The sequence below is a fragment of the Trachinotus anak genome, unplaced genomic scaffold (assembly GCF_046630095.1).
Source record: "Trachinotus anak isolate AG129_WGS33_773 ecotype Australia unplaced genomic scaffold, CSIRO_AGI_Tana_v1 ptg000056l, whole genome shotgun sequence".
Lineage (NCBI taxonomy): Eukaryota > Metazoa > Chordata > Actinopteri > Carangiformes > Carangidae > Trachinotus > Trachinotus anak.
The window spans coordinates 420001-432500 of NW_027273907.1; the positions used below are offsets into that span (position 1 = coordinate 420001).

General features: G+C 49.2%; 27 non-coding genes and 5 pseudogenes across 27 annotated transcripts; all 32 read right to left on the bottom strand.

Moving 5' to 3' along the window:
• Positions 1–23: 23 nt before the first annotated feature.
• Positions 24–142, bottom strand: LOC139616697 (5S ribosomal RNA). The gene has a single exon (XR_011688354.1). It is a non-coding gene; the product is annotated as a 5S ribosomal RNA (ribosomal RNA).
• A 272-nt stretch (positions 143–414) lies between these two features.
• LOC139616698 (5S ribosomal RNA) lies at positions 415–533 on the bottom strand. Its single transcript, XR_011688355.1, has one exon. It is a non-coding gene; the product is annotated as a 5S ribosomal RNA (ribosomal RNA).
• A 272-nt stretch (positions 534–805) lies between these two features.
• LOC139616178 (5S ribosomal RNA) lies at positions 806–914 on the bottom strand (annotated as a pseudogene).
• A 272-nt stretch (positions 915–1186) lies between these two features.
• On the bottom strand, positions 1187–1305 carry LOC139616700 (5S ribosomal RNA). The gene has a single exon (XR_011688357.1). It is a non-coding gene; the product is annotated as a 5S ribosomal RNA (ribosomal RNA).
• Positions 1306–1585: 280 nt separating this feature from the next.
• Positions 1586–1704, bottom strand: LOC139616701 (5S ribosomal RNA). The gene has a single exon (XR_011688358.1). It is a non-coding gene; the product is annotated as a 5S ribosomal RNA (ribosomal RNA).
• Positions 1705–1976: 272 nt separating this feature from the next.
• Positions 1977–2085, bottom strand: LOC139616289 (5S ribosomal RNA; annotated as a pseudogene).
• Positions 2086–2357: 272 nt separating this feature from the next.
• On the bottom strand, positions 2358–2476 carry LOC139616702 (5S ribosomal RNA). The gene has a single exon (XR_011688359.1). It is a non-coding gene; the product is annotated as a 5S ribosomal RNA (ribosomal RNA).
• Positions 2477–2748: 272 nt separating this feature from the next.
• LOC139616703 (5S ribosomal RNA) lies at positions 2749–2867 on the bottom strand. Its single transcript, XR_011688360.1, has one exon. It is a non-coding gene; the product is annotated as a 5S ribosomal RNA (ribosomal RNA).
• Positions 2868–3139: 272 nt separating this feature from the next.
• On the bottom strand, positions 3140–3258 carry LOC139616704 (5S ribosomal RNA). Its single transcript, XR_011688361.1, has one exon. It is a non-coding gene; the product is annotated as a 5S ribosomal RNA (ribosomal RNA).
• Positions 3259–3530: 272 nt separating this feature from the next.
• LOC139616705 (5S ribosomal RNA) lies at positions 3531–3649 on the bottom strand. Its single transcript, XR_011688362.1, has one exon. It is a non-coding gene; the product is annotated as a 5S ribosomal RNA (ribosomal RNA).
• Positions 3650–3921: 272 nt separating this feature from the next.
• LOC139615944 (5S ribosomal RNA) lies at positions 3922–4040 on the bottom strand. The gene has a single exon (XR_011687809.1). It is a non-coding gene; the product is annotated as a 5S ribosomal RNA (ribosomal RNA).
• Positions 4041–4320: 280 nt separating this feature from the next.
• Positions 4321–4439, bottom strand: LOC139616081 (5S ribosomal RNA). Its single transcript, XR_011687940.1, has one exon. It is a non-coding gene; the product is annotated as a 5S ribosomal RNA (ribosomal RNA).
• A 272-nt stretch (positions 4440–4711) lies between these two features.
• On the bottom strand, positions 4712–4820 carry LOC139616290 (5S ribosomal RNA; annotated as a pseudogene).
• Positions 4821–5092: 272 nt separating this feature from the next.
• Positions 5093–5211, bottom strand: LOC139616706 (5S ribosomal RNA). The gene has a single exon (XR_011688363.1). It is a non-coding gene; the product is annotated as a 5S ribosomal RNA (ribosomal RNA).
• A 272-nt stretch (positions 5212–5483) lies between these two features.
• LOC139616707 (5S ribosomal RNA) lies at positions 5484–5602 on the bottom strand. Its single transcript, XR_011688364.1, has one exon. It is a non-coding gene; the product is annotated as a 5S ribosomal RNA (ribosomal RNA).
• A 272-nt stretch (positions 5603–5874) lies between these two features.
• LOC139616708 (5S ribosomal RNA) lies at positions 5875–5993 on the bottom strand. The gene has a single exon (XR_011688365.1). It is a non-coding gene; the product is annotated as a 5S ribosomal RNA (ribosomal RNA).
• A 272-nt stretch (positions 5994–6265) lies between these two features.
• On the bottom strand, positions 6266–6384 carry LOC139616709 (5S ribosomal RNA). Its single transcript, XR_011688366.1, has one exon. It is a non-coding gene; the product is annotated as a 5S ribosomal RNA (ribosomal RNA).
• A 272-nt stretch (positions 6385–6656) lies between these two features.
• Positions 6657–6775, bottom strand: LOC139615945 (5S ribosomal RNA). The gene has a single exon (XR_011687810.1). It is a non-coding gene; the product is annotated as a 5S ribosomal RNA (ribosomal RNA).
• Positions 6776–7055: 280 nt separating this feature from the next.
• LOC139616083 (5S ribosomal RNA) lies at positions 7056–7174 on the bottom strand. Its single transcript, XR_011687942.1, has one exon. It is a non-coding gene; the product is annotated as a 5S ribosomal RNA (ribosomal RNA).
• Positions 7175–7446: 272 nt separating this feature from the next.
• Positions 7447–7565, bottom strand: LOC139616712 (5S ribosomal RNA). The gene has a single exon (XR_011688368.1). It is a non-coding gene; the product is annotated as a 5S ribosomal RNA (ribosomal RNA).
• Positions 7566–7845: 280 nt separating this feature from the next.
• LOC139616713 (5S ribosomal RNA) lies at positions 7846–7964 on the bottom strand. Its single transcript, XR_011688369.1, has one exon. It is a non-coding gene; the product is annotated as a 5S ribosomal RNA (ribosomal RNA).
• A 272-nt stretch (positions 7965–8236) lies between these two features.
• LOC139616714 (5S ribosomal RNA) lies at positions 8237–8355 on the bottom strand. Its single transcript, XR_011688370.1, has one exon. It is a non-coding gene; the product is annotated as a 5S ribosomal RNA (ribosomal RNA).
• Positions 8356–8627: 272 nt separating this feature from the next.
• On the bottom strand, positions 8628–8746 carry LOC139616051 (5S ribosomal RNA). The gene has a single exon (XR_011687912.1). It is a non-coding gene; the product is annotated as a 5S ribosomal RNA (ribosomal RNA).
• Positions 8747–9018: 272 nt separating this feature from the next.
• LOC139616715 (5S ribosomal RNA) lies at positions 9019–9137 on the bottom strand. Its single transcript, XR_011688371.1, has one exon. It is a non-coding gene; the product is annotated as a 5S ribosomal RNA (ribosomal RNA).
• A 280-nt stretch (positions 9138–9417) lies between these two features.
• Positions 9418–9536, bottom strand: LOC139616716 (5S ribosomal RNA). The gene has a single exon (XR_011688372.1). It is a non-coding gene; the product is annotated as a 5S ribosomal RNA (ribosomal RNA).
• Positions 9537–9808: 272 nt separating this feature from the next.
• Positions 9809–9927, bottom strand: LOC139616052 (5S ribosomal RNA). Its single transcript, XR_011687913.1, has one exon. It is a non-coding gene; the product is annotated as a 5S ribosomal RNA (ribosomal RNA).
• Positions 9928–10199: 272 nt separating this feature from the next.
• Positions 10200–10308, bottom strand: LOC139616181 (5S ribosomal RNA; annotated as a pseudogene).
• Positions 10309–10580: 272 nt separating this feature from the next.
• LOC139615900 (5S ribosomal RNA) lies at positions 10581–10699 on the bottom strand. Its single transcript, XR_011687764.1, has one exon. It is a non-coding gene; the product is annotated as a 5S ribosomal RNA (ribosomal RNA).
• Positions 10700–10971: 272 nt separating this feature from the next.
• LOC139616717 (5S ribosomal RNA) lies at positions 10972–11090 on the bottom strand. Its single transcript, XR_011688373.1, has one exon. It is a non-coding gene; the product is annotated as a 5S ribosomal RNA (ribosomal RNA).
• Positions 11091–11362: 272 nt separating this feature from the next.
• Positions 11363–11471, bottom strand: LOC139616182 (5S ribosomal RNA; annotated as a pseudogene).
• A 272-nt stretch (positions 11472–11743) lies between these two features.
• On the bottom strand, positions 11744–11862 carry LOC139616718 (5S ribosomal RNA). Its single transcript, XR_011688374.1, has one exon. It is a non-coding gene; the product is annotated as a 5S ribosomal RNA (ribosomal RNA).
• A 272-nt stretch (positions 11863–12134) lies between these two features.
• Positions 12135–12253, bottom strand: LOC139616719 (5S ribosomal RNA). The gene has a single exon (XR_011688375.1). It is a non-coding gene; the product is annotated as a 5S ribosomal RNA (ribosomal RNA).
• Positions 12254–12500: the final 247 nt, after the last annotated feature.

The window sequence follows — 12500 nt, forward strand, 5'->3', positions numbered from 1 at the left end:
TTGTTTGCACAGAAAAGTGAAAAAGCTTACAGCACCTGGTATTCCCAGGCGGTCTCCCATCCAAGTACTAACCAGGCCCGACCCTGCTTAGCTTCCGAGATCGGACGAGATCGGGCGTGCTCAGGGTGGTATGGCCGTAAGCCGCAGAGCAAGTGACAACTACCCCCTTTATACATGATGATCCACACCATCACAGACATGGCTGTGTATGTCAAGCGCGGGTGTCTTTGCTCGACTTTCTTTCTTTCTTTCTTTCTCTCAACTTGTCAACTGTGTAATGTGATAATATGAAAGTGTGGTTTGTGCACTGTGAGCTGAACTGTCTGCACAGTGATTGACAGTTGAGCAGTGGCACAGTCAGTGCTGTTTACTGAAGCAGCAGCGTCCTCTGTTGTTTGCACAGAAAAGTGAAAAAGCTTACAGCACCTGGTATTCCCAGGCGGTCTCCCATCCAAGTACTAACCAGGCCCGACCCTGCTTAGCTTCCGAGATCGGACGAGATCGGGCGTGCTCAGGGTGGTATGGCCGTAAGCCGCAGAGCAAGTGACAACTACCCCCTTTATACATGATGATCCACACCATCACAGACATGGCTGTGTATGTCAAGCGCGGGTGTCTTTGCTCGACTTTCTTTCTTTCTTTCTTTCTCTCAACTTGTCAACTGTGTAATGTGATAATATGAAAGTGTGGTTTGTGCACTGTGAGCTGAACTGTCTGCACAGTGATTGACAGTTGAGCAGTGGCACAGTCAGTGCTGTTTACTGAAGCAGCAGCGTCCTCTGTTGTTTGCACAGAAAAGTGAAAAAGCTTACAGCACCTGGTATTCCCAGGCGGTCTCCCATCCAAGTACTAACCAGGCCCGACCCTGCTTAGCTTCCGAGATCGGGCGTGCTCAGGGTGGTATGGCCGTAAGCCGCAGAGCAAGTGACAACTACCCCCTTTATACATGATGATCCACACCATCACAGACATGGCTGCGTATGTCAAGCGCGGGTGTCTTTGCTCGACTTTCTTTCTTTCTTTCTTTCTCTCAACTTGTCAACTGTGTAATGTGATAATATGAAAGTGTGGTTTGTGCACTGTGAGCTGAACTGTCTGCACAGTGATTGACAGTTGAGCAGTGGCACAGTCAGTGCTGTTTACTGAAGCAGCAGCGTCCTCTGTTGTTTGCACAGAAAAGTGAAAAAGCTTACAGCACCTGGTATTCCCAGGCGGTCTCCCATCCAAGTACTAACCAGGCCCGACCCTGCTTAGCTTCCGAGATCGGACGAGATCGGGCGTGCTCAGGGTGGTATGGCCGTAAGCCGCAGAGCAAGTGACAACTACCCCCTTTATACATGATGATCCACACCATCACAGACATGGCTGTGTATGTCAAGCGCGGGTGTCTTTGCTCGACTTTCTTTCTTTCTTTCTTTCTCTCAACTTGTCAACTTGTCAACTGTGTAATGTGAAAATATGAAAGTGTGGTTTGTGCACTGTGAGCTGAACTGTCTGCACAGTGATTGACAGTTGAGCAGTGGCACAGTCAGTGCTGTTTACTGAAGCAGCAGCGTCCTCTGTTGTTTGCACAGAAAAGTGAAAAAGCTTACAGCACCTGGTATTCCCAGGCGGTCTCCCATCCAAGTACTAACCAGGCCCGACCCTGCTTAGCTTCCGAGATCGGACGAGATCGGGCGTGCTCAGGGTGGTATGGCCGTAAGCCGGAGAGCAAGTGACAACTACCCCCTTTATACATGATGATCCACACCATCACAGACATGGCTGTGTATGTCAAGCGCGGGTGTCTTTGCTTGACTTTCTTTCTTTCTTTCTTTCTCTCAACTTGTCAACTGTGTAATGTGATAATATGAAAGTGTGGTTTGTGCACTGTGAGCTGAACTGTCTGCACAGTGATTGACAGTTGAGCAGTGGCACAGTCAGTGCTGTTTACTGAAGCAGCAGCGTCCTCTGTTGTTTGCACAGAAAAGTGAAAAAGCTTACAGCACCTGGTATTCCCAGGCGGTCTCCCATCCAAGTACTAACCAGGCCCGACCCTGCTTAGCTTCCGAGAACGGGCGTGCTCAGGGTGGTATGGCCGTAAGCTGCAGAGCAAGTGACAACTACCCCCTTTATACATGATGATCCACACCATCACAGACATGGCTGTGTATGTCAAGCGCGGGTGTCTTTGCTCGACTTTCTTTCTTTCTTTCTTTCTCTCAACTTGTCAACTGTGTAATGTGATAATATGAAAGTGTGGTTTGTGCACTGTGAGCTGAACTGTCTGCACAGTGATTGACAGTTGAGCAGTGGCACAGTCAGTGCTGTTTACTGAAGCAGCAGCGTCCTCTGTTGTTTGCACAGAAAAGTGAAAAAGCTTACAGCACCTGGTATTCCCAGGCGGTCTCCCATCCAAGTACTAACCAGGCCCGACCCTGCTTAGCTTCCGAGATCGGACGAGATCGGGCGTGCTCAGGGTGGTATGGCCGTAAGCCGCAGAGCAAGTGACAACTACCCCCTTTATACATGATGATCCACACCATCACAGACATGGCTGTGTATGTCAAGCGCGGGTGTCTTTGCTCGACTTTCTTTCTTTCTTTCTTTCTCTCAACTTGTCAACTGTGTAATGTGATAATATGAAAGTGTGGTTTGTGCACTGTGAGCTGAACTGTCTGCACAGTGATTGACAGTTGAGCAGTGGCACAGTCAGTGCTGTTTACTGAAGCAGCAGCGTCCTCTGTTGTTTGCACAGAAAAGTGAAAAAGCTTACAGCACCTGGTATTCCCAGGCGGTCTCCCATCCAAGTACTAACCAGGCCCGACCCTGCTTAGCTTCCGAGATCGGACGAGATCGGGCGTGCTCAGGGTGGTATGGCCGTAAGCCGCAGAGCAAGTGACAACTACCCCCTTTATACATGATGATCCACACCATCACAGACATGGCTGTGTATGTCAAGCGCGGGTGTCTTTGCTCGACTTTCTTTCTTTCTTTCTTTCTCTCAACTTGTCAACTGTGTAATGTGATAATATGAAAGTGTGGTTTGTGCACTGTGAGCTGAACTGTCTGCACAGTGATTGACAGTTGAGCAGTGGCACAGTCAGTGCTGTTTACTGAAGCAGCAGCGTCCTCTGTTGTTTGCACAGAAAAGTGAAAAAGCTTACAGCACCTGGTATTCCCAGGCGGTCTCCCATCCAAGTACTAACCAGGCCCGACCCTGCTTAGCTTCCGAGATCGGACGAGATCGGGCGTGCTCAGGGTGGTATGGCCGTAAGCCGCAGAGCAAGTGACAACTACCCCCTTTATACATGATGATCCACACCATCACAGACATGGCTGTGTATGTCAAGCGCGGGTGTCTTTGCTCGACTTTCTTTCTTTCTTTCTTTCTCTCAACTTGTCAACTGTGTAATGTGATAATATGAAAGTGTGGTTTGTGCACTGTGAGCTGAACTGTCTGCACAGTGATTGACAGTTGAGCAGTGGCACAGTCAGTGCTGTTTACTGAAGCAGCAGCGTCCTCTGTTGTTTGCACAGAAAAGTGAAAAAGCTTACAGCACCTGGTATTCCCAGGCGGTCTCCCATCCAAGTACTAACCAGGCCCGACCCTGCTTAGCTTCCGAGATCGGACGAGATCGGGCGTGCTCAGGGTGGTATGGCCGTAAGCCGCAGAGCAAGTGACAACTACCCCCTTTATACATGATGATCCACACCATCACAGACATGGCTGTGTATGTCAAGCGCGGGTGTCTTTGCTCGACTTTCTTTCTTTCTTTCTTTCTCTCAACTTGTCAACTGTGTAATGTGATAATATGAAAGTGTGGTTTGTGCACTGTGAGCTGAACTGTCTGCACAGTGATTGACAGTTGAGCAGTGGCACAGTCAGTGCTGTTTACTGAAGCAGCAGCGTCCTCTGTTGTTTGCACAGAAAAGTGAAAAAGCTTACAGCACCTGGTATTCCCAGGCGGTCTCCCATCCAAGTACTAACCAGGCCCGACCCTGCTTAGCTTCAGAGATCGGACGAGATCGGGCGTGCTCAGGGTGGTATGGCCGTAAGCCGGAGAGCAAGTGACAACTACCCCCTTTATACATGATGATCCACACCATCACAGACATGGCTGTGTATGTCAAGCGCGGGTGTCTTTGCTTGACTTTCTTTCTTTCTTTCTTTCTCTCAACTTGTCAACTTGTCAACTGTGTAATGTGATAATATGAAAGTGTGGTTTGTGCACTGTGAGCTGAACTGTCTGCACAGTGATTGACAGTTGAGCAGTGGCACAGTCAGTGCTGTTTACTGAAGCAGCAGCGTCCTCTGTTGTTTGCACAGAAAAGTGAAAAAGTTTACAGCACCTGGTATTCCCAGGCGGTCTCCCACCCAAGCACTAATCAGGCCCGACCCTGCTTAGCTTCCGAGATCGGACGAGATCGGGCGTGCTCAGGGTGGTATGGCCGTAAGCCGCAGAGCAAGTGACAACTACCCCCTTTATACATGATGATCCACACCATCACAGACATGGCTGTGTATGTCAAGCGCGGGTGTCTTTGCTCGACTTTCTTTCTTTCTTTCTTTCTCTCAACTTGTCAACTGTGTAATGTGATAATATGAAAGTGTGGTTTGTGCACTGTGAGCTGAACTGTCTGCACAGTGATTGACAGTTGAGCAGTGGCACAGTCAGTGCTGTTTACTGAAGCAGCAGCGTCCTCTGTTGTTTGCACAGAAAAGTGAAAAAGCTTACAGCACCTGGTATTCCCAGGCGGTCTCCCATCCAAGTACTAACCAGGCCCGACCCTGCTTAGCTTCCGAGAACGGGCGTGCTCAGGGTGGTATGGCCGTAAGCTGCAGAGCAAGTGACAACTACCCCCTTTATACATGATGATCCACACCATCACAGACATGGCTGTGTATGTCAAGCGCGGGTGTCTTTGCTCGACTTTCTTTCTTTCTTTCTTTCTCTCAACTTGTCAACTGTGTAATGTGATAATATGAAAGTGTGGTTTGTGCACTGTGAGCTGAACTGTCTGCACAGTGATTGACAGTTGAGCAGTGGCACAGTCAGTGCTGTTTACTGAAGCAGCAGCGTCCTCTGTTGTTTGCACAGAAAAGTGAAAAAGCTTACAGCACCTGGTATTCCCAGGCGGTCTCCCATCCAAGTACTAACCAGGCCCGACCCTGCTTAGCTTCCGAGATCGGACGAGATCGGGCGTGCTCAGGGTGGTATGGCCGTAAGCCGCAGAGCAAGTGACAACTACCCCCTTTATACATGATGATCCACACCATCACAGACATGGCTGTGTATGTCAAGCGCGGGTGTCTTTGCTCGACTTTCTTTCTTTCTTTCTTTCTCTCAACTTGTCAACTGTGTAATGTGATAATATGAAAGTGTGGTTTGTGCACTGTGAGCTGAACTGTCTGCACAGTGATTGACAGTTGAGCAGTGGCACAGTCAGTGCTGTTTACTGAAGCAGCAGCGTCCTCTGTTGTTTGCACAGAAAAGTGAAAAAGCTTACAGCACCTGGTATTCCCAGGCGGTCTCCCATCCAAGTACTAACCAGGCCCGACCCTGCTTAGCTTCCGAGATCGGACGAGATCGGGCGTGCTCAGGGTGGTATGGCCGTAAGCCGCAGAGCAAGTGACAACTACCCCCTTTATACATGATGATCCACACCATCACAGACATGGCTGTGTATGTCAAGCGCGGGTGTCTTTGCTCGACTTTCTTTCTTTCTTTCTTTCTCTCAACTTGTCAACTGTGTAATGTGATAATATGAAAGTGTGGTTTGTGCACTGTGAGCTGAACTGTCTGCACAGTGATTGACAGTTGAGCAGTGGCACAGTCAGTGCTGTTTACTGAAGCAGCAGCGTCCTCTGTTGTTTGCACAGAAAAGTGAAAAAGCTTACAGCACCTGGTATTCCCAGGCGGTCTCCCATCCAAGTACTAACCAGGCCCGACCCTGCTTAGCTTCCGAGATCGGACGAGATCGGGCGTGCTCAGGGTGGTATGGCCGTAAGCCGCAGAGCAAGTGACAACTACCCCCTTTATACATGATGATCCACACCATCACAGACATGGCTGTGTATGTCAAGCGCGGGTGTCTTTGCTCGACTTTCTTTCTTTCTTTCTTTCTCTCAACTTGTCAACTGTGTAATGTGATAATATGAAAGTGTGGTTTGTGCACTGTGAGCTGAACTGTCTGCACAGTGATTGACAGTTGAGCAGTGGCACAGTCAGTGCTGTTTACTGAAGCAGCAGCGTCCTCTGTTGTTTGCACAGAAAAGTGAAAAAGCTTACAGCACCTGGTATTCCCAGGCGGTCTCCCATCCAAGTACTAACCAGGCCCGACCCTGCTTAGCTTCCGAGATCGGACGAGATCGGGCGTGCTCAGGGTGGTATGGCCGTAAGCCGCAGAGCAAGTGACAACTACCCCCTTTATACATGATGATCCACACCATCACAGACATGGCTGTGTATGTCAAGCGCGGGTGTCTTTGCTCGACTTTCTTTCTTTCTTTCTTTCTCTCAACTTGTCAACTGTGTAATGTGATAATATGAAAGTGTGGTTTGTGCACTGTGAGCTGAACTGTCTGCACAGTGATTGACAGTTGAGCAGTGGCACAGTCAGTGCTGTTTACTGAAGCAGCAGCGTCCTCTGTTGTTTGCACAGAAAAGTGAAAAAGCTTACAGCACCTGGTATTCCCAGGCGGTCTCCCATCCAAGTACTAACCAGGCCCGACCCTGCTTAGCTTCAGAGATCGGACGAGATCGGGCGTGCTCAGGGTGGTATGGCCGTAAGCCGGAGAGCAAGTGACAACTACCCCCTTTATACATGATGATCCACACCATCACAGACATGGCTGTGTATGTCAAGCGCGGGTGTCTTTGCTTGACTTTCTTTCTTTCTTTCTTTCTCTCAACTTGTCAACTTGTCAACTGTGTAATGTGATAATATGAAAGTGTGGTTTGTGCACTGTGAGCTGAACTGTCTGCACAGTGATTGACAGTTGAGCAGTGGCACAGTCAGTGCTGTTTACTGAAGCAGCAGCGTCCTCTGTTGTTTGCACAGAAAAGTGAAAAAGTTTACAGCACCTGGTATTCCCAGGCGGTCTCCCACCCAAGCACTAATCAGGCCCGACCCTGCTTAGCTTCCGAGATCGGACGAGATCGGGCGTGCTCAGGGTGGTATGGCCGTAAGCCGCAGAGCAAGTGACAACTACCCCCTTTATACATGATGATCCACACCATCACAGACATGGCTGTGTATGTCAAGCGCGGGTGTCTTTGCTCGACTTTCTTTCTTTCTTTCTTTCTCTCAACTTGTCAACTGTGTAATGTGATAATATGAAAGTGTGGTTTGTGCACTGTGAGCTGAACTGTCTGCACAGTGATTGACAGTTGAGCAGTGGCACAGTCAGTGCTGTTTACTGAAGCAGCAGCGTCCTCTGTTGTTTGCACAGAAAAGTGAAAAAGCTTACAGCACCTGGTATTCCCAGGCGGTCTCCCATCCAAGTACTAACCAGGCCCGACCCTGCTTAGCTTCCGAGATCGGACGAGATCGGGCGTGCTCAGGGTGGTATGGCCGTAAGCCGGAGAGCAAGTGACAACTACCCCCTTTATACATGATGATCCACACCATCACAGACATGGCTGTGTATGTCAAGCGCGGGTGTCTTTGCTTGACTTTCTTTTTTTCTTTCTTTCTCTCAACTTGTCAACTTGTCAACTGTGTAATGTGATAATATGAAAGTGTGGTTTGTGCACTGTGAGCTGAACTGTCTGCACAGTGATTGACAGTTGAGCAGTGGCACAGTCAGTGCTGTTTACTGAAGCAGCAGCGTCCTCTGTTGTTTGCACAGAAAAGTGAAAAAGCTTACAGCACCTGGTATTCCCAGGCGGTCTCCCATCCAAGTACTAACCAGGCCCGACCCTGCTTAGCTTCCGAGATCGGACGAGATCGGGCGTGCTCAGGGTGGTATGGCCGTAAGCCGCAGAGCAAGTGACAACTACCCCCTTTATACATGATGATCCACACCATCACAGACATGGCTGTGTATGTCAAGCGCGGGTGTCTTTGCTCGACTTTCTTTCTTTCTTTCTTTCTCTCAACTTGTCAACTGTGTAATGTGATAATATGAAAGTGTGGTTTGTGCACTGTGAGCTGAACTGTCTGCACAGTGATTGACAGTTGAGCAGTGGCACAGTCAGTGCTGTTTACTGAAGCAGCAGCGTCCTCTGTTGTTTGCACAGAAAAGTGAAAAAGCTTACAGCACCTGGTATTCCCAGGCGGTCTCCCATCCAAGTACTAACCAGGCCCGACCCTGCTTAGCTTCCGAGATCGGACGAGATCGGGCGTGCTCAGGGTGGTATGGCCGTAAGCCGCAGAGCAAGTGACAACTACCCCCTTTATACATGATGATCCACACCATCACAGACATGGCTGTGTATGTCAAGCGCGGGTGTCTTTGCTCGACTTTCTTTCTTTCTTTCTTTCTCTCAACTTGTCAACTGTGTAATGTGATAATATGAAAGTGTGGTTTGTGCACTGTGAGCTGAACTGTCTGCACAGTGATTGACAGTTGAGCAGTGGCACAGTCAGTGCTGTTTACTGAAGCAGCAGCGTCCTCTGTTGTTTGCACAGAAAAGTGAAAAAGCTTACAGCACCTGGTATTCCCAGGCGGTCTCCCACCCAAGTACTAACCAGGCCCGACCTTGCTTAGCTTCCGAGATCGGACGAGATCGGGCGTGCTCAGGTTGGTATGGCCGTAAGCCGCAGAGCAAGTGACAACTACCCCCTTTATACATGATGATCCACACCATCACAGACATGGCTGTGTATGTCAAGCGCGGGTGTCTTGGCTCGACTTTCTTTCTTTCTTTCTTTCTCTCAACTTGTCAACTGTGTAATGTGATAATATGAAAGTGTGGTTTGTGCACTGTGAGCTGAACTGTCTGCACAGTGATTGACAGTTGAGCAGTGGCACAGTCAGTGCTGTTTACTGAAGCAGCAGCGTCCTCTGTTGTTTGCACAGAAAAGTGAAAAAGCTTACAGCACCTGGTATTCCCAGGCGGTCTCCCATCCAAGTACTAACCAGGCCCGACCCTGCTTAGCTTCCGAGATCGGACGAGATCGGGCGTGCTCAGGGTGGTATGGCCGTAAGCCGCAGAGCAAGTCACAACTACCCCCTTTATACATGATGATCCACACCATCACAGACATGGCTGTGTATGTCAAGCGCGGGTGTCTTTGCTTGACTTTCTTTCTTTCTTTCTTTCTCTCAACTTGTCAACTTGTCAACTGTGTAATGTGATAATATGAAAGTGTGGTTTGTGCACTGTGAGCTGAACTGTCTGCACAGTGATTGACAGTTGAGCAGTGGCACAGTCAGTGCTGTTTACTGAAGCAGCAGCGTCCTCTGTTGTTTGCACAGAAAAGTGAAAAAGCTTACAGCACCTGGTATTCCCAGGCGGTCTCCCATCCAAGTACTAACCAGGCCCGACCCTGCTTAGCTTCCGAGATCGGACGAGATCGGGCGTGCTCAGGGTGGTATGGCCGTAAGCCGCAGAGCAAGTGACAACTACCCCCTTTATACATGATGATCCACACCATCACAGACATGGCTGTGTATGTCAAGCGCGGGTGTCTTTGCTCGACTTTCTTTCTTTCTTTCTTTCTCTCAACTTGTCAACTGTGTAATGTGATAATATGAAAGTGTGGTTTGTGCACTGTGAGCTGAACTGTCTGCACAGTGATTGACAGTTGAGCAGTGGCACAGTCAGTGCTGTTTACTGAAGCAGCAGCGTCCTCTGTTGTTTGCACAGAAAAGTGAAAAAGCTTACAGCACCTGGTATTCCCAGGCGGTCTCCCACCCAAGTACTAACCAGGCCCGACCTTGCTTAGCTTCCGAGATCGGACGAGATCGGGCGTGCTCAGGTTGGTATGGCCGTAAGCCGCAGAGCAAGTGACAACTACCCCCTTTATACATGATGATCCACACCATCACAGACATGGCTGTGTATGTCAAGCGCGGGTGTCTTTGCTCGACTTTCTTTCTTTCTTTCTTTCTCTCAACTTGTCAACTGTGTAATGTGATAATATGAAAGTGTGGTTTGTGCACTGTGAGCTGAACTGTCTGCACAGTGATTGACAGTTGAGCAGTGGCACAGTCAGTGCTGTTTACTGAAGCAGCAGCGTCCTCTGTTGTTTGCACAGAAAAGTGAAAAAGCTTACAGCACCTGGTATTCCCAGGCGGTCTCCCATCCAAGTACTAACCAGGCCCGACCCTGCTTAGCTTCCGAGATCGGGCGTGCTCAGGGTGGTATGGCCGTAAGCCGCAGAGCAAGTGACAACTACCCCCTTTATACATGATGATCCACACCATCACAGACATGGCTGCGTATGTCAAGCGCGGGTGTCTTTGCTCGACTTTCTTTCTTTCTTTCTTTCTCTCAACTTGTCAACTGTGTAATGTGATAATATGAAAGTGTGGTTTGTGCACTGTGAGCTGAACTGTCTGCACAGTGATTGACAGTTGAGCAGTGGCACAGTCAGTGCTGTTTACTGAAGCAGCAGCGTCCTCTGTTGTTTGCACAGAAAAGTGAAAAAGCTTACAGCACCTGGTATTCCCAGGCGGTCTCCCATCCAAGTACTAACCAGGCCCGACCCTGCTTAGCTTCCGAGATCGGACAAGATCGGGCGTGCTCAGGGTGGTATGGCCGTAAGCCGCAGAGCAAGTGACAACTACCCCCTTTATACATGATGATCCACACCATCACAGACATGGCTGTGTATGTCAAGCGCGGGTGTCTTTGCTCGACTTTCTTTCTTTCTTTCTTTCTCTCAACTTGTCAACTGTGTAATGTGATAATATGAAAGTGTGGTTTGTGCACTGTGAGCTGAACTGTCTGCACAGTGATTGACAGTTGAGCAGTGGCACAGTCAGTGCTGTTTACTGAAGCAGCAGCGTCCTCTGTTGTTTGCACAGAAAAGTGAAAAAGCTTACAGCACCTGGTATTCCCAGGCGGTCTCCCATCCAAGTACTAACCAGGCCCGACCCTGCTTAGCTTCCGAGATCGGACGAGATCGGGCGTGCTCAGGGTGGTATGGCCGTAAGCCGCAGAGCAAGTGACAACTACCCCCTTTATACATGATGATCCACACCATCACAGACATGGCTGTGTATGTCAAGCGCGGGTGTCTTTGCTCGACTTTCTTTCTTTCTTTCTTTCTCTCAACTTGTCAACTGTGTAATGTGATAATATGAAAGTGTGGTTTGTGCACTGTGAGCTGAACTGTCTGCACAGTGATTGACAGTTGAGCAGTGGCACAGTCAGTGCTGTTTACTGAAGCAGCAGCGTCCTCTGTTGTTTGCACAGAAAAGTGAAAAAGCTTACAGCACCTGGTATTCCCAGGCGGTCTCCCATCCAAGTACTAACCAGGCCCGACCCTGCTTAGCTTCCGAGATCGGGCGTGCTCAGGGTGGTATGGCCGTAAGCCGCAGAGCAAGTGACAACTACCCCCTTTATACATGATGATCCACACCATCACAGACATGGCTGCGTATGTCAAGCGCGGGTGTCTTTGCTCGACTTTCTTTCTTTCTTTCTTTCTCTCAACTTGTCAACTGTGTAATGTGATAATATGAAAGTGTGGTTTGTGCACTGTGAGCTGAACTGTCTGCACAGTGATTGACAGTTGAGCAGTGGCACAGTCAGTGCTGTTTACTGAAGCAGCAGCGTCCTCTGTTGTTTGCACAGAAAAGTGAAAAAGCTTACAGCACCTGGTATTCCCAGGCGGTCTCCCATCCAAGTACTAACCAGGCCCGACCCTGCTTAGCTTCCGAGATCGGACGAGATCGGGCGTGCTCAGGGTGGTATGGCCGTAAGCCGCAGAGCAAGTGACAACTACCCCCTTTATACATGATGATCCACACCATCACAGACATGGCTGTGTATGTCAAGCGCGGGTGTCTTTGCTCGACTTTCTTTCTTTCTTTCTTTCTCTCAACTTGTCAACTGTGTAATGTGATAATATGAAAGTGTGGTTTGTGCACTGTGAGCTGAACTGTCTGCACAGTGATTGACAGTTGAGCAGTGGCACAGTCAGTGCTGTTTACTGAAGCAGCAGCGTCCTCTGTTGTTTGCACAGAAAAGTGAAAAAGCTTACAGCACCTGGTATTCCCAGGCGGTCTCCCATCCAAGTACTAACCAGGCCCGACCCTGCTTAGCTTCCGAGATCGGACGAGATCGGGCGTGCTCAGGGTGGTATGGCCGTAAGCCGCAGAGCAAGTGACAACTACCCCCTTTATACATGATGATCCACACCATCACAGACATGGCTGTGTATGTCAAGCGCGGGTGTCTTTGCTTGACTTTCTTACTTTCTTTCTTTCTCTCAACTTGTCAACTTGTCAACTGTGTAATGTGAAAATATGAAAGTGTGGTTTGTGCACTGTGAGCTGAACTGTCTGCACAGTGATTGACAGTTGAGCAGTGGCACAGTCAGTGCTGTTTACTGAAGCAGCA